This window comes from Oryx dammah, unplaced genomic scaffold (assembly GCF_014754425.2).
Source record: "Oryx dammah isolate SB20612 unplaced genomic scaffold, SCBI_Odam_1.1 HiC_scaffold_4, whole genome shotgun sequence".
NCBI lineage: Eukaryota > Metazoa > Chordata > Mammalia > Artiodactyla > Bovidae > Oryx > Oryx dammah.
Window position 1 is genome coordinate 48,085,286 of NW_024070188.1, and position 23,800 is coordinate 48,109,085.

At 44.4% G+C, this 23,800-nt stretch overlaps 1 protein-coding gene and 1 pseudogene across 2 annotated transcripts in view; one reads left to right on the forward strand and one right to left on the reverse strand.

The window, feature by feature from the left end:
- ANKRD6 (ankyrin repeat domain 6) overlaps positions 1 to 23,800 on the reverse strand; it is a 184,631-nt gene that overhangs the window by 73,883 nt on the left and 86,948 nt on the right. The window lies entirely within an intron of this gene.
- On the forward strand, positions 1,145 to 3,474 carry LOC120862654 (annotated as a pseudogene).

Genomic DNA, 23,800 nt, shown 5'->3' on the forward strand with positions numbered 1-23,800 from the left:
GCCTGCCAATGCAAGAGATGCAGGTTGGATCCCTGGGTTGAGAAAGTCCCCGGGAGGAGGAAATAGCAACCCACTCTAGTATTCTTGCCTGAAAAATCCCACAGACGGAAGAGCCTGGCAGGCTATAGTCCATGGGGTTGCAAAAGAGTCGACACAACTTAGCAACTAAACAATAACAACAACTGACTTCAAGGGGCAGCTGGAAGGGCTTGCTGTAGGAGTGGATGGCAAGCACTTAGCACAGTACTTACACAGAGTAAGCACTCAGGCAGGTGTGCTTGTGTGCATGTATGAAGTCTACTGGAGGATAAACTTTCTAATTAGATTTGAGTCCTTCCTGCATCTCTTACGCCTTCACCTTTCCTTAGAGTTCCCAGGGGCTGCCCCAGGGAGATCCCACAGCCTTGCTCAGCACACAGCATGATGCAGCATTTGGCTTGGGCACAGAGCTTTGCTGGAAGCAAGTGTCCCTCTCCGTAGACGAGGGGAATCGGGACTTTAAGTGGAGCTGGTGCCTGGGAGGCTCTGCAGCTCTCTCCCTGTCCTCGCGTCCTCACACACCGATGATCACACACATGCATATGCACAGTCCATGGCTCAAGAAGACACGTCCCACCTGGGGACTCCGACCCCCAGGGAGGCGAGAACCACTGAGGAAGAGGCGGGCTACCCAGGAAGGTCCCGCTGGAAGTCAGCTTCCCTCACGCCACCCTCTCCCTCAGCCTGGTTATTTCTGGTTATTTCCCAGCTGAGAATTTCTCTCAAATTGGTGATTGTTCATATTGTTAAGTTTTAGCCACAAATGAACCATGAGCAAGTCTGCTCCACGGAAGTCTCTCGCCCATAATTACAGCCATGATAAACATACTACATTGTCATCATCAGTCATGGTGCATTATTCAAAATTTTAAATTGTGTCTCCTCTTGACAAGGAGAAGAGGTTCCTACAGTGAAGGCAGCGGGAACGACAGTGACCTTGACCTGCTTATTATATGCCGAGAGTTGGCCCCAGAGATAGTCATTTCCAAGGGTTTAAAACAATCGTAAAATAGTTACGTCTCGCAGGATTTTCTCATTATTACTGTCAGATTATTTCCATAATGGAACTATATTTAATTAGTCGAGCCTCAGCAGTCTTCAGGAGATGGGTGACCTGAGGAATGACACGCTGTGAGCCCCCTCTGTGTCAGGGTCTGGGCGAAGCCTGGGCCCTCCCCCTTCTGATGGTCTCTAAAAGCACGAGGCCGGGCTCTCTCTCCAGCAAAGCCTGAGTCTGGCCTCACTGCGCTTGGTGGTGGAGCTTTCACTCTCGGGCTTGTCTCTTCCTTGCTCTCAGGGACCTGGGACCTAGTCCCTGGAAAGAATCCACAGACTCCCTCCGGAGTAACAGTTCCTGTCCTAACAGCCCCTCTCCAGGGGTTCTCCCAAAACCTGGGTGAGGCTAGTACTGCGCAGTCTCCAATTTCAAGCAGACGGCCTCTTCGATGATCGTTCATATCCAAAGTCAAAACAAGGAGCACGGTGCGGGGAAGGCAATAGAGGGGAAAAGTAGGGTAAAGGTGGGGAGGTGGGAGGAGGAACAAAGGAGCAGGGAGAGCATGAGGAGACAGTGAGCACCCCGTGAGGAGGCAGCCACTGCTGGGGAGGTGGGGGCACTGCCAGATCCCGCCCACCCCCTACTCCTTCCCAAGCTAGGAGCCATCCTCCCGGCCCAGTCTCTGCTCATCAGAATTTGTTGAATGAATGCAGGGATTCCTTCTGATTGGATGTACTTATCACACTTCCATAGTCTGTACCATGTTTAACAATGTTTTATTTTTTGGCGTTCTGCATGGCATTTGGGATTGAACCAGGAACTGAACCTGTGCCCCATACGTTGGAAGTGAGGAGTCTTAACCACTGAACCTCTGGGGAAATCCCTAGAACATTTTATTTTAGAATGAAAACTAGAGGTGGGGAAAACCTGATAACAATTATGTATATGAATATATCCATATGTAATCATATACACTCACATTACACTTTATGAGCTTTCCAGGTGGTGCTAGTGGTAAAGAACCTGCCTGCCAATGCAGGAGATGTAAGAAATGTGAGTTTGATCCTTGGGTCAGGAGGATCCCCTAGAGGAGGGCATGGCAACCCACTCCAGTATTCTTGCCTGGAGAATCCCATGGACAGAGAAGCCTGGTGGGCTACCATTCATAGGGTCACAAAGAGTTGGACTGGACTGAAGTGACTTAGCACGCATGCATATAGTACATTCTATATTTTAAAATGTATAATTTACCAAAAAAGTGTACAAATCTTAGGTATACAGCATGTTGAACTTTCAAAAACAGAACAGACCTAGTTTGTGTGCGACTCCAGAGCCAACCGGGAGGCTCTGCAGGACCTTGTTCAACTGAGTAGCCAAGGCACGGCCCGCATCCTGCCACCCAAGTCCCAGCGACTCCTTCACCAGCCAGAGGAGCGAGCTCCCAGCACCTTGTGCTACAGCCACTCCTCAGGGCCAGAAGCAGGGAAGCCGAGAGCGAGAAACCCCCAGACCCGAACTCAGCCTCTTCCCGTCGCCCGGATCATCGTGACCCACTTCAACAAGTGCTCTTCCTACGGGCTCTAGGCCGAGGTCAAGAACAGGATTGCTTCTAAGTGTGATCATCGGGCAGAAGAAGACCTTCGCTATTGGACAGAAGAGGTGACAGGCATGAGCACTGGCTCCAGCTTCCAGCTGGACTTAAAAGACGGCATAATCCTCTGTGAACTCATAAGCAAGCTACAGCCAGACTCAGGGAAGGTCAATGAGTCCTCATTACACTGGCCTCAGTTGGAGAATACTGCAACTTGATTAAAACCATCAAACTTACAGCATGAGGCCACATGACATATTTCAAGCAAATGATCTTTCAGAGAATGGAAACACAACCCAAGTTCAGACGATGCTCATGGCCCTAGAAGGTCTGACCAAAACAAACGGATTCCATACAACCATTGTCATTAGAGCTAAGCACTCAGAAAAACAAGATGTTCTGATGAAGGAAAATTAAAAGCTGGCCAAAGTGTAACCAGTTTGTAGATGGGAGCCAACAAATGCACCAGGCGAGTAGGGAAGACAGCCTATGGGACGAGGAGGCATCTTTGTGATCCCCAAATGCAAACTGACAAACCTTTGGATCAGACCACAATTAGTCTGCAATGGGCACCAACAAAGGAGCCAGGCAGGCAGGAATGTTAGCACTGGGTACCCAAAGGGACATCTAGAAGCTAACATTACAACCCATGGGCAACTCCACGATTTTTCTACATGTAGGTACCAACAAAGTCGCTTCCAGAATGAGTGTATGGACTTGGGCAGCAAGAGTACGTGCTGCTCCCACAGAACCTGTCATTCACAATGGAAGCCAAGGAACAGGAACCGATGAGTCGGAAATCAGTGACAGTGATTATCAGGCAGAATACCCAGATGAATATTCATAGTGAGTACTAAGCACAAGGCATTGATTATTAGATTCACGGAGGAGCTCTATGTTTAGCCTATTGCTTTTATTCAGTGAGAAACAAGCTAGCCTTGAGTAATTTTTATCTTGCCTTCTGAAAAAACTATTATGTTCATTGTACCTAACGGATATATTGCCTTACATGCATTCCTTTTTCTGCCTCTTCCCTAAATAATTGCCTTTTAGTATTGTGACAGTTAAATTCTACAGCATAACCAATAACTCGCATATGAAGTAAAAAGGAATAATGTGAAAGGGGAGTACTCCTGTACAGTCAATTCTTGTATTAAACATCTAGCATTTTTACAGTCCTCTACTTAAACTGGTATTTTCAAACAATAGGAAGCTTTTTTCTTTACACTCTAGTATTTGGTTTCCACATGGAAGATTAAACTCATGCCTATAGCTAACTGTGTAGGCTAAGTTGTACGCGCATGCTTAGTCGTGCCTGACTCTGCAACCCCGTGGACTGCAACCCACCAGCCTCCTCTATCTATTGGATTTTCCAGGCAAGAATACTGGAGTGGGTTGCCATTTCCTTCTTCACGGGATCTTCCTGACCCAGGGATTGAACTCAGGTCTCCTGTGTCTCTTGTATTGGCAGGTGGGTTCTTTACCACTGAGCCACTAACTAACTGGTCTTTGCCAACTAAATTTAAGATGCAGGACTTTAGAAATTTACATATCAATGATTCTACAGTATTGTTTACTAATTTTTAAATAAAGTCCTGATCAGTCTGTGTGTTGGGGGGGCGGGAAACAGAACAGACCTGTGTGAATAGCAGCTTATCAAGAAAATAAATTAGCAAAGCCTCGCAGAGTCCTACTCATGCCGCTTCTGACCACTAACCACTCCCCACCCCAGGGGTAACCACTGTCCTGAATTTTAATGTGAAGCTTAGTTCTGCCTATTTTTGAACCTCATATTCTGCTCACGTATTCTTTTTTGCCTGGCTTCTTTCACTCTACATTTGTGAGCTTCTTCTACATTGCTGCTTGTAGTTATAATCCTTTCATTCTCACTGACATATATTATATTCCACCATTCATGTATCCATTCTTCTATTGATGAGCTTTTGCATAGTTCTGTGTTTTGTGTATTGAAAACAGTGCTGCTATAAACATTCTTACACTCATCTCTTCAGGAGACTTCACAAATACACGTGTTTACCTAGAGTGGAATTGTTGGGTCCTATGTACACAAACGTATGTTCCACTGTAATGGATGTTTCTATGCATCTTTCTCACATTCAAATGTACCTTCTTGGTCTATGTGAGTCCCAGAGGCAGGACTGCTGGGCACTGGATTTCTATCACCCCTGAGAAGCAGTCCATGGCATCAACAAGTCATGCAAAAAGAATAAACCTTTAACTCTAATTCATTTCTGCTATTTTTTTTAATAAGTAATGTTGAGAAAGAATAATCACTGCCAGAGTATCAGTAACTGCAAAATGGCCAGCAGAGGAGGCTGACCCAACACAGCACAGCCCTGTTTAGTCCCACAGCAGCCTTGCCTCATCCACAGAGAAACAAACTACCCACCCACTGTGTGCTTGCGTGCCAAGTTGCTTCAGTCGTGTCTCGACTCTTTTACGACCCCATGGACTGTAGCCCACCAGGCTCCTCTAATGGGATTTTCCCAAGCAAGAATGTTGGAGTGGGTTGGCATGCCCTCCTCCAGGGAATCTTCCCGACCCAGGGATTGATCCATGTCTCATGTCTCCTGCATTGGCGGGCAGTTTCTTTACCACTAGTGCCACCTGGGAAGCCCATCCCTCCTCTGGGCCCACAGCAAATACCCAAGTGATGGAAAACAGAGGACCCTGAGAACAGCATCTCATTTAGCTCATGACTTGTTTTTCTCAAATTAGACTTAAAAAGCACTTGAATGTATTCCAGTGATGGGAGATAAAAGGGAAATGGAAACATAACGATGATTGCCATGTAAACCACGTGCTCTCTAGCCACACGCTGAGACTCAGTGTTTTGCAACACTGCTTTCCACTGGACAAGATCATCAAAATAGTGACAAAGCTCCGAAGGACAAGTCCCCTCAGAGAGCCTGCCTCTCCATATTATGAAGTCTTCTAAACACTGCCTCAGAAACTACTGTATTTTATTTCATATTTTGAGAAGAAGACAAGTTTTCAAGTAAAAGCCCAGTGAAGTCATACAGGTGCCACGTGAGCATTCTTCATCACCAAAGTGAAAACAACCCAAATGTCAATCAGCTGGTGAGTGGACAAACCAAATGTGGTGCATAACCATACAATGAAATGCTGTTCAGGCAAAAAAAAGGAATGAACCACGGACACCTGATATAACGTAGATGGACTTTGAAAACATTAAGCTAAGTAAATGGAAAAAAAAATGTTAGTCATTCAACTGTGTCCAACTCTCTGCAACCCCATGGACTGTAGCCCACCAGGCTCCTCTGTACATGGAATTTTCCAGGAAAGAACACCGAAGTAGGTAACAATTCCCTTCTTCAGGGCTGCTATATATTACATAGATAAGCAACAAGGATATATTCTACAGCACAGGGAACAGAGCCAATATTTTACAATAACTATAAATAGAGTACAACCTTTAAAAATTATAAAATCACCATATTGTACACCCGTAACAGATAATATTGTGCATCAACTACACATCAATTAAACAATAGCATAACCTTCAGAAAACAAGGTGATAAAAATTTGGTACAGTGATGACACATAGAAAATGAACAATAGGACCTTCTCTGACATAAACTGCAGCAATATCTCTTTGGATCTGTCTCCTACAGTAATGGAAACAAAAACAAACAAATGAGATCTAATTAAGCTTAAAAGCTTTTGCATAGCAAAAGGAAACCATAAACAAAACGAAAAGACAACTTACAAAATGGGAGAAAATATTTGCAAATGATGCAACTGACAAGGGATTAAGCTCCAAAATACAGAAACAGCTCATATAGCTCAATATAAAACAAACACCTCAATCAAAAATGGGCAGAAGACCTAAACAGATATTTCTCCAAAGAAGAATGCAGATGGCCAAAAGGCACATGAAAAAATGGCCAACATGGCTAATTATTAGAGAGATTCAAATCAAAACTACAATGAGGTATCACCTCATACCAGTCAGAACGTGTGTGTGTTGGGTCACTCAATTGGGTCCGATTCTTTGCAACCCCATAGACTGTAGCCTGCCAGGCTCCTCTGTCCACGGAATTCTCCAGGCAAGAATACTGGAGAGGGCTGCCATTCCCTTCTCCAGGGGATCGTCCCAACCCAGTGATGGAACCCAGGTCTCTCCTGCATTGCAGGCAGATTCTTTACCATCTGAGCCACCAGGGAAGCCCCACCAGTCAGAATGGTCATCATCAAAAAGTCTACGAATAATAAATAGTGGAGAGGGTGTGGAGAAAAGGGAGCCCTTCTACATTGTTGAGGGGAAGGCAAACTGGTGTAGCCAGCATAGAGGACAGCAGAGAGGTTCTTCAAGAAACTGAAAATAGAGCTACCATATGATCCTGCAATCCCACTCCAGGCATATATCTGGAGAAAACCATAATTGAAAAAATATACATACCCTAATATTCACTGAAGCATTATTCACAATAGCCAAGATATGAAAGTAACCTAAATGTTCATCGATGGATGAATACATAAAGAAGATGTGTGGTACACATACATACAATGGAATATTACTCAGTCATTAAATAAAAGCCAAAATAATGCCATTTCCAGAGACATGCATGGACCTAGAGATTGTCATACTGAGTGAAGACCAAAAAAAACAAATATCTATGATATCACTTAAATGCAGAATCAAAAAAATGATATAAATCAACTTATTTACAAATCACAAACAGACTCACAGACAGAAAACAAAGTAATGGTTACCAAAAGGGAAAGGTGGGGAGGATAAGTTAGGAGTCTGAGAGTAACATATACACACTGTGCTGGGCTTAGTCGCTCAATCGTGTCTGACTCTTTGCAACCTCATTGACTGTAACCCACCAGGCTCTTTTGTCCATTGGGATTCTCCAGGCAAGAATACTGGAGTGGGTTGCCATGCCCTCTTCCAGGGGATCTTTCTGACCCAGGGATCGAATCCAGGTTGCCCGCATTGCAGGTGGATTCTTTACCAGCTGAGCTACCAAGGGAACCCCAACGTATACACACTACTGTATAAGAAATAGATAATCAATAAGGATCTACTGATAGCACACAGAACTATACTCATATTTTGTAATAACCTTTAAAGGGAAAAAAATCTGAAAAAGAATGTGTGTGTATGTGTGTATTTGTACATAACTGCATTTGCTGTACACCTGAAACTACCACAACACTGTATATCAACTATGCGTCAATAAACACATAAGTAAAGGAAGAAAGAAAGTGCCTAATAAGCGAGTGTTGATGATAAAGTGACAGAAATAGCAGAAACTAGCTCTTCACAAACATACTTTGGACATTCCTGGGACATACTCTTCAGCGACATCTCTCAGACCCTTTTATCCACTAAAGGGTACAATTTTCTCTATATTACATAAGGAGTTAAACTGGTGAGGCTGCTATTCAGTCAAAGGGGGAAATCCTGCCATAAAGGAAGAAACGTCAACAAGCAGAGAACCGGGATGAGAAGAGCTCTCTCCAAGGTCCGCGAGGATGAGCTCTCTATCAAGGAGCTACTGCTGGGAGTGCTTGTTGGCTGAGAATCAGCTGGACAAATTGCTCCCTCTTCCTTCCATTTCCCCAAGAAACCATGCTGAATGCCTTCCCACCCACCCCCTTCTTCCTCAAGTAAAAGCAAGGATTTTACCACCAGGGCTGTGGACTCAAGAAAAAGCACATCCCATCACCATACCTCTCAAACTGCTGAGCAAGCTGCTCCTACTGGAGGTGGCAGAAGCAAGTATGATAATGATGGTTTCTACTGTCCAGCAGCCAACTCTTGCCAGATCAACCACTGTCCCCTATGTTTGCCTCACCTTGTTACTGAAACACATTCTATGCAATCCCCCAAATAACAAGTTGTAATAGGATCTTTTTAGTTATCATTCTCAGCAATGCCAGTAGTACTCCATAAATCAGAACTTTCCTTAACCGTAATATTCCAGGATGGTAGTTTCAAATTTATCCTGTAATTAACGAGGGATGAGCTGCCTCTTGAGAAACCTATATGCAGGTCAGGAAGCAACAATTAGAACTGGACATGGAACAACAGACTGGTTCCAAATAGGAAAAGGAGTACGTCAAGGCTGTATATTGTCACCCTGCTTACTTAACTTAGATGCAGAGTACATCATGAGAAACGCTGGGCTGGAGGAAGCACAAGCTGGAATCAAGATTGCCGGAAGAAATATCAATAACCTCAGATATGCAGATGACACCACCCTTATGGCAGAAAGTGAAGAGGAACTAAAAAGCCTCTTGATGAATGTGAAAGAGGAGAGTGAAAAAGTTGGCTTAAAGCTCAACATTCAGAAAACGAAGATCATGGCATCTGGTCCCATCACTTCATGGCAAATAGATGGGGAAACAGTGGAAACAGTGTCAGACTGTTTTTTCGGGCTCCAAAATCACTGCAGATGGTGACTGCAGCCATGAAATTAAAAGACGCTTACTCCTTGGAAGGAAAGTTATGACCTACCCAGATAGCATATTCAAAAGCAGAGACATTACTTTGCCAACAAAGGTCCGTCTAGTCAAGGCTATGGTTTTTCCTGTGGTCATGTATGGATGTGAGAGTTGGACTGTGAAGAAAGCTGAGTGCCAAAGAATTGATGCTTTTGAACTGTGGTGTTGGAGAAGACTCTTGAGAGTCCCTTGGACAGCAAGGAGATCCAACCAGTCCATTCTAAAGGAGATCAGTCCTGGGTGTTCTTTGGAAGGACTGATGCTGAGGCTGAAACTCCAACACTTTGGCCACCTGATGGGAAGACTTGACTCATTGGAAAAGACTCTGATGCTGGGAGGGATTGGGGGCAGGAGGAGAAGGGGACGACAGAGGATGAGATGGCTGGATGGCATCACCGACTCCATGCACATGAGTTTGGGTGAACTCTGGGAGCTGGTGATGGACAGGGAGGCCTGGCATGCTGTGATTCATGGGGTCACAAAGAGTCGGACACGACTGAGCAACTGAACTGAACTGAAGAAAGACTGCCTACAGAACGAGCTCTTCTCCATGGTCCTGGGGCCATCTTCATGAATGCCAGTCACAGTGAGAAGATCTTATGGAACAAGAGCTTCCCTCTATTGTCTTTTTTTCTCTAATATTTTTTTCCCTAAATGTAGCTTATTGCAATTTTTAAAAATCATCACATTGCTTTCAACTTTTTAAAAAATAATGTTTTAAAACATCTTTGGTTTGTTGTACTGTTCCTTTTTCAGAAATTATCTACATATGTATAAAAAATTCTGACTGGTATATTCTAAAATTTCAGGATTTTGTTGGATATCAACAGAGCTGTTAAAAATCAGCTGGTTGCAACTCTACACCAATAAAAAAACCAGCTGGTTAACATTTTAGAGTCAGATAAATTTAGATCCATCCCTTACTGGTTATTTTACTGTAGAGAAGCTACTTAACTTCTCTGAGTATCAGCTACTTCTTCTGTAAACAGGATATATTATCAACTTGATAAAATTTTTTGAAAATTAAATAAGATCATGTATAAAAACACTATTTTAGAGAAATGAGATAAGGCATATATCTATAATGCATGGGGCAACCCACTCCAGTATTTTTGCCTAGGAAATCCCATGGACAGAGGAGCCTCGCAGGCTACAGTCCATAGGGTCTTGAAAGAGTTGGACACAACTTAGGACTCAACAACGGCCATCTAGAATGCATACAGATTCCAGCTTTCAATAACCACTATTATTATTGCAACTATATGACTAAACAACCATGTTTGACTCTATTTCAATACTGCTTTCTTCAAGACTTAATCCATCTTTGGGGGTTGGAGACACTTGAAGATACCTGGCCTTCTGTGACTGCTGTGAATATATCTGTCACACAGGAAGTTCTGGGTTTCAATGAAGTATTTCTCTGACCTCACCTTGTCAATAAAGTCCCATGGAAAATGTTTGTTCCGGACACATTTTGTGCACTACTTCACAATTCTCACGTCTGCCTTATTAGCTACAACCAGAACTACCAACCAGGATAATTACACAGTACCTTCCCTGGTGACTCAGACGGTAAAGCAATGCAGAAGACCCAGGTTCGATTCCTGGGTCAGGAAGATCTCCTGGAGAAGGAAATGGCAATCCACTCCAGCATTCTTGCCTGGAAAATCCCATGGACTGAGGAGCCTGATAGGCTACAGTCCATGAGGTCGCAAAAAGTCGGACACGACTGAGCAACTTCACTTCACTTTACCTGGGATGGAGTTTCTCTGGCACCCAAGGGTGGGACTCCTAGAGGTGTGGGGAGTTTACCCGTATGGAGTGGCCCTGAGTTTTGTCACAGAGACACTAGTGCACAAGCCCCACAATCCTGAACTCCCAAATGCCCCTGAACTTTCTGACCAGCAAAGCAGCTCCTTCTTTGGGGAGGAGAGCTGCCCCTTCTTGCCTGGAGACCTGCAAAGAGCTCACCTGAGTCAGCTGCCTCATAAGGTGATGCTCCCCTTCCTCAAAATCCTTCCACCCCTGCTGATAATTAGAGCCAGGTCTCAGCACAGCCTGCAGGGAAATTTCCTACAGAGTCCCTGCTCTTGCAGGAAACAGCTTTGTACTAAAGGACTTTCAGGTTCCACTGTTATGTACAGATGGGATGGAGAACGTGTGGGTGAGGAAGCGCTGATGCGGTGAGTGTCAGGCTGAACTGAAGAGACCTTATCAACCAAGAAACACTCTCCTGTAACTGGTGGCTTAGTATCCTGGCACAAACACCTGAAGGTGGTCTTCAAATGTTGGGATGGTTCCTGGAAGCCTAGGCACAAGGATGGCCTAACATGAATTAAATGTAGATTCTGGAACCACCTTGGCATGATATTGAGAGATGAGTTGAAGGTTTGAAGGTTGAAGGGTTAAGACTGGACTTATCACAAGGAAATAAAGAACAGCCCACTATCTGACCATGGGAACCTCCCCGGAGCCACTGGTGGTAAAGAACCCACAATGCAGGAAACATAAGAGACATGGGTTCAATCCCTAAGTCAGGAAGATCCCCTGGAGGAAGGCATGGAAACCCACTCCAGTATACTTGCCTGGAGAATCTCATGCAGGGGAGCCTGGAGGGCTCCAGTCCATAGGGTCGCAAAGAGTTGGACAAAACTAGACACAACTAAAGCAACTTATAGAGAAGGCAATGGCACCCCACTCCAGTACTCTTGCCTGGAGAATCCCATGGATGGAGGAGCCTGGTGGGCTGCAGTCCATGGGGTCGCTAAGAGTCGGACACGACTGAGCGACTTCACTTTTGCTTTTCACGTTCATGCATTGGAGAAGGACACGGCAACCCACTCCAGTGTTCTTGCCTGGAGAATCCCAGGGACGGGGGAGCCTGGTGGGCTGCCATCTATGGGGTCGCACAGAGTCGGACATGACTGAAGCGACTTAGCAGCAGCAGCAGCAGCAGCAAAGCAACTTAGCACACAGCATGCACAGCTGACCATGATTCTAGAAAAACAAAGAGGTTGCTCCCTTCTCTAAAGGGTAAGAGCACTGGTGAGATGTCCAATGGTTCTGGTCTCCGTTGGCTGGAGTTGACATGGGAGATGCTTCCTGGTATTGGGCTCTTTTGGAGGATGACAAGATTCCAAAAGACCAGAGGCCAAGTGATGACAACTAAGCATCAGAGGCTAGATGAATGTAAACACCATAATCCAAAGCAAGGCCAGAGTGATAAATGGGGTGCTTTGATCATTAGGTGTCAGTAAGGCCTAACGCAGCTCCCACGTGAGGCATTACTGACAACTAGGAACCTGTGGCCATGATGGATCGGCTGCAGGCAAGATGGGTGGACTGACTAGCGGTGTTATTTGACTTGTATTAAAAAAAAAAAATCAACAGTGAGCTGGAGGGACTTCCCTGGTGGCCCAGTGGCTAAGATACCATGCTCCCACCACAGGGGGCCTAGGTTCAATCCTCGATCAGGGAACTAGATCCCACTAAAGATCCTGCATGCCACAACCATGATCTGGCACAGACAAATAAATAAAATTTAAAAAGAAAAAGTAAACAAAAGACAACAAAATTAAAAAGTGAGAGAGTGAGCTGGAGAACAGAAGACTGACATCAGCTGCTATAATCCACAGGTTCACAGGCCACTGGAAGAGAAGAGGCTAGGTCTCCTTGGAGAGGAACCCGGCCAGAGAGATCATATGATAAAGAATTCACTGGTCCTGCTACAAAGATCTGTAACTGCTTATGACGATCTTTGGCACTGGGGAAAGTAGATGCCAAATCTTTTGTGTTGGACTGGGTCTGAGTTGGCCCTGAACCCGTGGGACCTAAAAGGTAGTTCTCCAGTTGGAGTGGAGGCTTACAGAGACCCAGTGATAAATGGAGTTGTGACCACATCTGTTTCACTGGAAGTCGAGCAGGTCCACACAAGCATCTGTGGGTATTTCCCAAGCCTCCAGCTGTAAAGTACATAGAGATAAACTTAGACACGAACAGAACTCTCACAATGGCTCCCTAGGAAGACTCAGGACACCATCTCGAGAAAAGGAAGATCTACAGATGCTATTTTTCTTATATCTATAAAACAAAATACTACTCTGTCCCTGACATAATAGTTGGCAGTCCAAAAAAGGTAAAATAAAAAGTAGTATATTTGCCTTTAGAAGATGGTATGAGGGAACATTTATGGGCTTCCCAGGTGGTGGTATTGGTAAAAGAATCTGCCTGTCAATGCAGGAGATGAAAGAGATGAAGGTTTGCTCCTTGGGTGGGAAGATCCCCTGAGGAAGGCATGGCAACCCACTCCAGTATTCTTGCCTGGAGAATCCCATGGACAGAGGAGCCTGGCTAAAGTCCATGAGGCTGCAAAGAGTCAAACACGACTGAGCAACTTAGCAAGCACACACATGAAGGAACTACAACAGCTTTTTGTCGTGTCTGACATTCCTTGCATTTCCATGGTATTTAGTGACCTAAATTCTGCCCAGCATCAGGCAAGCTGAATATAAAATACCACAAAAACCCAAGAACAAATAGACATTTGGCAACTTGAAATTGAGTAGTTAAAAGTTACTCATTTGGGCAAATGAAATCCCTACTCTTCCCACAGAGTTACCTTCCTCTTAATGACCAGAAATAGAACTTTGTTAGACAGATAGAAAGGGGGGGAAAATGACACCAGTTTTTGAAATTGAAATTAACAGGCTATAATTAGGAGTACCTTCAGCTAATTTCTGCCTTAAGAAGAATATGTTGCGAAGTTATTTAACACTGAATTACTTATACTGATTATCTTAAATAATTTCAGGTGTCACAGTTTCCAAATAGTGACACAGAAAAATTCTTACAGTTAAGGAGTAATATTCTACTCTTATTCTTCCCTTATTTGCCTTCACAGTGCTTTGCAAAAAGTAGATACTCATTATGTAGTTAGTGAGAGCCATTTGTCTATGACAAAAGACCACTAGAAAAGCAGCCCTTTGCAGACCAGTCTAACTGTGGGTACACTGTTCATTTTGTTTAGTTATCCTAACACTTAGAATCTAAATGGAAGATGAGTTTTGGTTGAAGAAATGTCACTGGCTATTATATCTGAAAAATACCAGGGTCCTGGAGTGAGAATATAAAGTGGTAATCTTCACAAGTACATGGCTTTACATTCTGCAGTGGAGCTTTTCAAAAGCTTTGCAGATTGGTGTTATTCACTATACTTGTGTCTCCCCAAATTCATGTATTGAAGCCTAATCCCCAGTGGGATGGAACTGGGAAGCTGCTTTGGGAGGTAGTTAGGTTTAGATGAGGTCATGAGGGTGGGGCCCCATAATGGGATTAGTACCCTTCTAAGAAGAGAATGAGACCAGAGTCCCCTCTCTCCCTGCCATCTGAGGATACAGCAAAGAGGTGGCTGTCCACAAGCTAGGAAGAGAGTCCTTGCCAAAACCAGAATCACCCAGCATCTTGACTTTGGACTTCCTGGCCTCCAGAACTATGAGAAAGAAATGATTGCTACTTACGCCACCCAGTCTAGTTTTCATTATAGCAGCCTGAACTAAGATAGTTGCCCTCACATCTATTTTAGAAATTATTTTAAATTTAACCATACAAGTAATACATATGTAATTTCTCACTGTACATTAAAATTCAAATATGACAGTGAAAGAAAAATTCCCCTTGAATTTCACCTTCTCTTCATCCCAATTTCCTTCCTGTAGGAAACTATATTCCCAGTTTGATGACATCCCTTTCAAATTATTTCTGTGGGCATGTATACACACACACACAAGCACAAACACATATTCTCTCAATGGTATACAGTTGTGTTTGTGTGTATTTTAATAATTATCATATTAATTCTTCACAACTTGATTTTTTTTTAAAAAACTGCTGTAGTAGAATTCTGTGGAATACTAGTTTATTTAGACATTCCTTTATTGATAATCATTTAGGCTGTTTACAATTCTTTTTTTATTTTTGTCACAAATAATGTGGCAATGAACAAATATCTCTTTGCATCCATCACACACATTTTCAGATGGAACAAAGGGGTAAAACGTGCCCATCTTGCCCAGCTTTGCAGTATGGACTAGAGAAAAACAGAGAAAGCTCACCAGCCTACTGGCTTACTTTCCAAGGTTCTCCCTACGTAATTAATATAAGGTCATTCATTTTACTTAATTCAGATGCTATTAAATATATATATACTAAAATATATCTTTTTAACTTTATAAATATAAAGTGTTAGTTGTTCAGTCATGTCTGACTCTTTGTGACCCCAAGGACCGTAGCCCACCAGGCGCCTCTGTCCATGGGATTCTCCAGGCAAAAGTATTGGAGTGGGTAACCATTTCTTCCTCTACGGGATCTTCCTGACCCAGGTATTGAATCCAGGTCTCCTGCACTGCAGGCAGATTCTTTACTGTCTGAGCCACAAGGGAAGCCATACAATACAATTGTGTGTGTGTGTGTGTGTGTGTGTGTGTGTGTATAAATGCACATACATTTAAGTTAGCCTTTGCAACAACTCCTACTGGATCAGCTGCTGCTGCTGCTGCTAAGTAATTTCAGTCATGTCCGACTCTGTGCAACCCCATAGACAGCAGCCCACCAGGCTCCCCCGTCCCTGGGATTCTCCAGGCAAGAACACTGGAGTGGGTTGCCATTTCCTCCTCCAATGTATGAAAGTGAAAAGTGAAAGTGAAGTCACCCAGTTGTGTCCAGCTCTTCACGACCCCATGGACTGCAGCCTACCAGATTCCTCCGTCCATGGGATTTTTCAGGCAAGAGTACTGGAGTAGGGTGCCATTGCCTTCTCCTACTGGATCAGCTGCTGTTGCTACTGCTAAGTTGCTTCAGTCATGTCCGACTCTGTGTGACCCCATAGATGGCAGCCCACCAGGCTCCCTGGTCCCTAGGATTCTCCAGGCAAAAACACTGGAGTGGGTTGCCATGTCCTTCTCCAATGCATGAAAGTGAAAAGTGAAAGAGACATCGCTCAGTCGTGTCCGACTCTTAGGGACCCCATGGACTGCAGCCCACCAGGCTCCTCCATCCATGGGATTTTCCAGGCAAGAGTACTGGAGTGGGGTGCCATTGCCTTCTCCACTGGATCAGCTACACTCCTTTAAAAATTCTCAGACATGTCTTTCTCTCTGCACATCAGGGCCACAGAGAGGACCGTCGGGCAGCATTTCACCAAGAGTGAATTCCACTGCTCTGAGACTTAAAGGCAAGTTCACAGCAGTACATAACCTTCCTCCAAGGAGCACCTCCATTTCTGGAGATGTAGCTTTTAAGCTGCTTTACAGAGACACAGCAGCGGAGCAAACACCAAAGGGCAAAAGCAGCCCCATCTGGACACCAGGTGGAATCCAGTAGAGATGATGGTAGGAATGATAAGAGAGATAACAGTGCCGGACCTTTTAACCCTGGACCACACATCATAATAAGGTCGTCACTTAAGACCTCTGGACAGCACAGGGGATGGCCCTGTGAATACCCACCTTCCATAGGTGAGGAAATAAACCAAAAAGAGGTCAGGCCACTTAACCAGGATTGTACAGCTAGCCAGAGGTCAGGTCAGGATGTGACCTGCTTGCCAAACTCTAGGGCAACTGTTCTCAACTGCTGGGTGCTGCCTAACTAGCTTCATGATGGCATATACTGAGATTTCCCTAGTGGTCCAGTAGTTAAGAATCTGCCTTGCAATGCAGGGGACTCAGGTTCGATCCCTGGTCAGGGAAGTAATCTCCCCCATGCCACAGAGCAGCTGAGCCTCAGTGCCACGATGAAGAATCCTGCCACTAAGACCCAATGCAGCCAAATAAATACATAAATATTAAAAAAAAAAAGAAGGCATCATCTTTTTACATTAGGCCAAATATATGGCATTCCTTCAGAATACATGCATTTTTTTTTTACTTAAATTTGCTCTCCACACAGAACAAGGTCCTAAATCATACTGGTCGCTACTGCCAGGGGTTCTCTGTAGAACATCCTGCTGAAGGGTCCTGGGTACGCTAGGACCTGGCACAGGGGAGGAATGCAGCCAGACACCATATGCACATCACGTTCTGTATTTATCAGTGAAACAAAAAGCACAAACTCAGATCTCTGCACTGATCTTTCCGTGTGTGGATGTGTGTGTTTTTAACTCGTGTCTGTTTTAATCTTATTGCCCCAGCTATCAAAACACAGCAGCTGGGGAAACATGCAAACAGTATACACTAGTAGAGCTTTTCAAGCCAAATATTTATTTCCTAGAGTGGCTAATTCTTAGAAATGTTACCTTATTTATACCACAGGCATTTGAGATTTACTACTTACACTTAATGAAAGCCAAAGGTTTAGAGGGTACATGACTCCCTTTCTCCTAAATCAAGATGCCTTTCAACATAGTGGAGACATTCAAGTATTACTACTTACATTATAACACAGTTAATCATAAGGAAGTTTTAAATATACATTCAGTTTTAATGAACTTGATTGAGGCAGCGATTGGGGAACCTTACTCTTGTTTAAAACTTGCAATACCTTCTTCTCTTTTCCCTAAAGAAGCTCTGTGCTCTATTTAGCTGAAAGAGGAATCCAAAGACAGTCCCTCTAAAAGTTTGCCAGGTTCTCACAAAGGTATCCTTTTCCACCTGCCAGGCGGGCAGCACCACTTTGCAATCGTGCTGATAGCAGGGACGGGAATAGGGAACATTCTTCAGGCAGCAAGTCCCTACGTCTACAATGTTTTGGGTGGTTCAGAATGGACTAGCTACCCCCTCCCCCAAGTGCACACACTTCATCACATGACTGAGTTCTATTTTCTACAACAGTCAACACCATGCGAAATCATTTTCATTAATTTACTTACTTGCATATTGTCTGTCTCCAGTCACCCCCATCCCGCGGGAGCTCCAAGAGGGCTGGGGCTTCTCCCATGCTCCGGGTCTCTCCCACGTTCATCACTTTATCCCCAAGCCTGCCACAGTCCCTGGGCACAGTAACACTTACAGATATTTGCTGAACGAAGAGTTGTCTGTGATATGTCTAGTCAAGAATGTAAAAATAAGGGACTAACCCGGCAGTCCAGTGGTTAAGACTGCATGCTTCCACTGCAGGGGGCATAGGTTCGATCCCTGGTTGGGGAACTAAGATCTTGCATGTCACTTGGTATGACCAAAAAAAAAAAAAAAGGATCTAAAAATTCTGTTAAACAAATTCCTATTCATCAAAAAGTGCTTTACAAACTCACTGGTTAGGAAAAAGGTTAGGCCAAAATCTTCATTCCTCCCTCACTCACTGCTCTGGAGGGATAGACAAATCTTTCAAGTTCAGAAAAGGACTTCTCCATAAAACAGGTTTTCAATGAACTGTTTTTCCCTTTGGGCAAAGGCAACAGTCACAGAGTAATTACTGGCTTGACACCTAACAGGATCATAAATTAATTGAAAAGCTTTGTACCTCCCCCGAATTATCTCTACTTTGACTGTCAGCAAGAACCCGTTAGGGAGGCAACACGATACCAACTCAGTGGTTGGGGACAAATGCTTCAAGTCAGCCATAAAAGCGTCTAATTGTCTTTGAAAATTAAACTCTTCTATAGCTGAGCCATACGTGGTTGCATTATTAATACTGCAACTTGACACAGAAAAAAAAAAAGACCTGCCCCATCCTCCAGGGGATTCAGTCTCCTAGGACATCAGCCTGTAATTTAACATAACAAAATAGACATTTAGCTAACAATCCCCCCATATCCTGGGGGTGTAAATGTATTTTCAAGTCATCTTGAGAAGACACCAAGACTCAAAAAATACATGCATTAATATATACTGGATTTCAGAAAACCAAACCTTACTACTTATTGGCACCAGGTACTATGTGACATCCCTAGACTCACCTTGCCCAGGTCACTCAGAGTATCTAAGGCTTACCCCACAATCCCACTAAGTGTACAGAAGTGGCAGACAGGGACAGAGCTGCTTTGGGGAGAGTACGGTGATCACGAAGAGATGCTTTTCTCCACCCACATGCATTCACGGTGGTTGCTGGTGAGGGGGTTCTTGGACAGACTAGAAATACCTTCAAGTAGGGCAGAGCAGAACTGTTCCTCAACTGGACGTCGGCTTGGCCAGCAGACTTGCTAACTTGGCCCTGTTTATTGGGGAAGAGGAAAAGACAACTGAAGATGATCTAGAGAAGACCCTAGGGTTAAGAGGGACCAGCCTCCCCTCAAATTCCAGATTCTGGGTCCCTAAGACATATGGAAGTGGGTCTTCCAGAGTGAATCCAAGAGGAGGGAACACTGTGGGACATGTATGGGCTCCTTACCACGTCAGGCTGCTACAAGCTGTCAAATACATAGCACATTACCTGACCCTTATTAAGTGCTGCAAGCACTAGCAAGTTCATTCATTATTATTCTATCTGAAGTCCAGATTCTATATGACTAGTGACATGACTTTGGGCGTCCCTAACTTCCATGGGCCTCTGTAAAAGTGAGGATAATCATATGTACTTCACAGGGTTCCATGTATGGATGTTAAGAGTCTCACAACTTGTCAGCACTGAATATAGTGTAAACTATTAGTATGTCATTCACTCATTCATTGGATGACCTTTGAAAAGGTAGTAAAGGTCAAGCATGTTAACAGCAAATCAGAAATGCTTCCTGCCTCCATGGAACTTAAAGTCTAGTAGGAAAGGTTGGCACTGAGCAAGTGATTCTAAGTGTGATATTAAAGGGAAACTTAGTGTACTCTAGCAATATATATAGCTGAGGGAATGAATCTAGCCTGGGAGATCAGGGAAGGCCCCCTTAGGGAAGTGAAATTCCAGATGCAAAAGCACTCCAGGTGGAATAAGCAGCTTGCACAAAGTCCCTGAGTCTAGAATTAGTGTAGCACATTAGATAAGCTGTGGACAGATGACAAAAAGCAAAGAGAAATGTGATAGTGAATTTTATGTGTCAACTTGCTGCACCATAGGGTGCACACATATTTAGTCAAACACTCAGGATGTTTCTGTAAGGCTGTTTGGGGATGAGATTAGCGTTTCGTCAGGGGATCTGAGTATAGCAGATTGCCCTCCATAATGTGGATGGACTTCATCTAGTTGAAGGTCTGGCTAGAACAAAAAGTATTCTCCAGCAGACTGCTTTCAGACTGGAACTGAAACATCAGCTCTCTTGGGTCTCCGGCCTGCTGGCCCAGTCTACAAATTCTGAATTTGCGAGCCTCCATAATCACAATAGCAAAACCCTTATAATAAATCTCTTTATACACACACACATCCCATTGGTCTGTCTCTCTGGAGAACCTAATACAGGGAATAAGGAAGGATGACGTGGTGTTGTGGGTGGAGGCCACTCAAAGGCCCAGTGATCCCAGGGATCCAGTCACGGGAAGAGAAGGCAAGGAAGGTGTATGGGGCGATGGTGAGCCCTGGGAAGGCACTTAAGAGGAAGTCCCCATGGCCAGATCAGCAATATTGAAATGGTCTGCATGGTGCGGCATGAAGAGCAGAGGGATGGGGCAACGGTAGGGCCCAGGGTTATCAACGGGACTACTGTTGCTGTAGCATCACAGAGGCAGAGGCTTGGACTAGGATAAGGATGGGAAGATGCTCAAATAGAAGGATCTGAGAAATATCAAGCAGTTTCCATCCATGCGATTGGATAATAATGTCTTTTCTCTTAGAAAAGTGAGATAAAGCATCCTATAATTCTCCTTCAAGGAAAGTACTTGCTAGTACAGTGGAGTCACTGCTTCTTCCAGTTGGAACATATCTATTTGCCCACACCTTCCATTCTATTGATTCCTCTATCTAACAGTGACATAACCGTGAAAACAGAAGCCAAGAGAAAGAACAGATCACAGTGCTGGCTGAATTCCCAGACAGGAGCACACCTCTCCATCCACTGGGCGGGCTGGGGGGTGCGTGGCCATAGGCACACTGAGCCACCTCTTGTCTCCACAGACAAGCTCTCTGGGTCACAGAGCAACAGAGATCAGGCCTCCCGTGCTTACAACTCCTAATACTGACTGAGGTTAACAAAGCCTCCTATGAATGCCCATGATGGCATCTTTAGATCTGTGTGGGGCAAATAATCTCAACCATCTTTCTAACCCCTGATGTTCAAATGCAGAAGATAAATAGATTTGCTCCTCAAAGTACCCTCTGTGCTTTCTAAATGGTCTTCCATTGCACAGCATGAGGAGTGAAGGGACCAAGAGAGCTCCGTGCGGCTGCTGGTGGAACCTCTCCACCCAGCATAAGGTCTGACTTTCAGCATCAGATTATACGTGTCTCTTGGGAACATTTTCAAAGCAAGTCCTCCTGACCGCGTTTCCTGCATCCTTTATTTATTACTCCAACCTGGGCCCTTCCTGCTAGGCTGGCCTGGCCCCAAGCTGGAATGCTGCAAGTGGAAGGCCTGATGCAGTCTGGGCACTGTGCCAAGTGAGGACCACTGATGCTCTGTCTCTTTGAGTAGGAACTAGGCTCCTTAACTCCCTGCTGCCACTGAAGGGTTTTATTACTCACTTAAGGTCACCCCAGAATCAGGTCACATAAAAAGGGATTCCGAACAGTATTAAGATAGTTTACACGCCTCACTCTGTGCCCAATTCAGGAAACAGTAAACGGACTGTAAAATCCCCCGCCGACTGTGAACCACTGAGAGCTGGTCAGGCCCCCCCTAGTCCCTGTCTCCAGCTGCGGCCACACTGCAGAGCCCGGCACAGGGCTTCCAGGGCTCTATTCCTTGAGGGTTCACAGATGGAAGGGTGCTGGGCCAGGCTGAGCAGAGGGAATGGAGGCTCAGAACCCCCACTTCAGTGTAAGAATGTTTACCCCTCTAGGCCTTCCAGAAGTCAGCACCAGGGCACTGGGGAAATACAGGATGGATCGGACCACTCCAAGATCATTCAAAACCAACGGTGACCAGGCTTGCTTCAGCAGCACATGGACTAACAAAACCTACGGTAACCAGTTAGGAGTTTGGCATTGGCAGATACACACTACTATATATAAAATAGATAAACAATAAGGACCTACTGTATAGCACAAGAAACTGTATTCAATATCTTGTAATAACCTAGAATGGAAAGTAATCTGAAAGAATACACACACAGACACACATATATATATCTGGATCACTTTGCTGTATACCAGAAACTAATACAACACTGTAAACTACACTTAAATTTTAAAAATATCAATGGTAACAAGACCACGCACACACACGTGTGCATGCACACACACACACACACACAATTAGTACCTCAGAAGCAAACCAGCAGCCCGTGGCAGCAAGACGTGACTGAAGAAACTATTAAAGGTACAAAAAGACCAGAGAGGATGGAGATGCTGGTTTTCCAGTCCAGACCAGACAGGAGGACGTACAGCCTGCTGCCAGCTGGGAGCCCTCAAGGCTAGGGGTCCACGTCTCTAGGAATGGAGCTCTGGGCACAGGCACCCATTTTTAATTTTCTTAAAACAGAGCAGAAAGAGCTCCTTCCTGTGGGTAAGAAGTTCAGCTGAAGGCATTTCCCTTTCCTGCTGGCTGGAGAATTATAAAGGTTATAATTCTAACCTGCTACTCTGGCTCTTCTTCCATAGGGTGAGAAGCATATGAACTGAAGTTATTCACTTTTAAATTGCATATGAGCTCATTTCATTACAGAAACGTGTTGTATAGCCGAACCGACTGCACCATTATTAGACACTAGAGGTAAGAGCATGTAGCATTAGAACCAGTATCTGACATTAGACACCAACCCAGCCCAAGACACTGATTCACGCTGTAAACTCCTCAAGAGTAGTGACCTCAATGTATTTATTTCAACAAGCTCAGCACCGAACAAGTGATGGTCAAATGAATAAATGATACTAGCTACTCCAGCCACTGAGAAAACTGAGCAGAGAGAGGTGTGGATCTGGCAACTTTGGCACACCACACACCCTGTGACATCAAACCTTCCACAGCTTCACTTACGGTAAAAAGGGAGAATTCTAGATCCAGAAGGGAGTGGAAACTCTTCTCTGGGCAGGATAGGAATGAGTTATCAGGATGATAAATATAAAAAAAGAACAGTCCCCTTGTGGTCATAGAGCACTACGTCTCAGCTCTTTTGAAAAGCTCAGCGCTTGCCTTTGTCACTTTTTATGACACACCTAAGTGTGTGTGTGTGTGTGTGTGCTCAGTCATGTCCAACTCTCCACAATCCTATGGACTGTAGCCCACCAGGCACCTCTGTCCATGGAATTTTACAGGTAAGAATCCTGGAGTGGGTTGCCAAGCCCTCCTCCAGAGGATCTTCCCAACCCAGGGATCAAGCCTGTATCTCTTACATCCCCTGCACTGGCAGGCAGATTCTTTACCACTAGCACCAGCTGGGAAGTCCATACCCTAAGTATGTGTATCCCTGAAAGACCCTGAAGTCCTCTAACCATAAGCTGGTCCAGTAACAGAAAAAAAGTCTTCCAGCAAATGAAACAACTGACAAAGGATTAATCACCAAAATATACAAGCAGCTCATTCAGCTCAATACCAGAAAAACAAACAACATAATCAAAAAGTAGAAGACCTAAACAGACACCTCTCCAAAGAAGACACACAGATGGCTAATAAGCACATGAAAAGATGTTCAACATCTCTCATTATTAGAGAAATGCAAATCAAAACA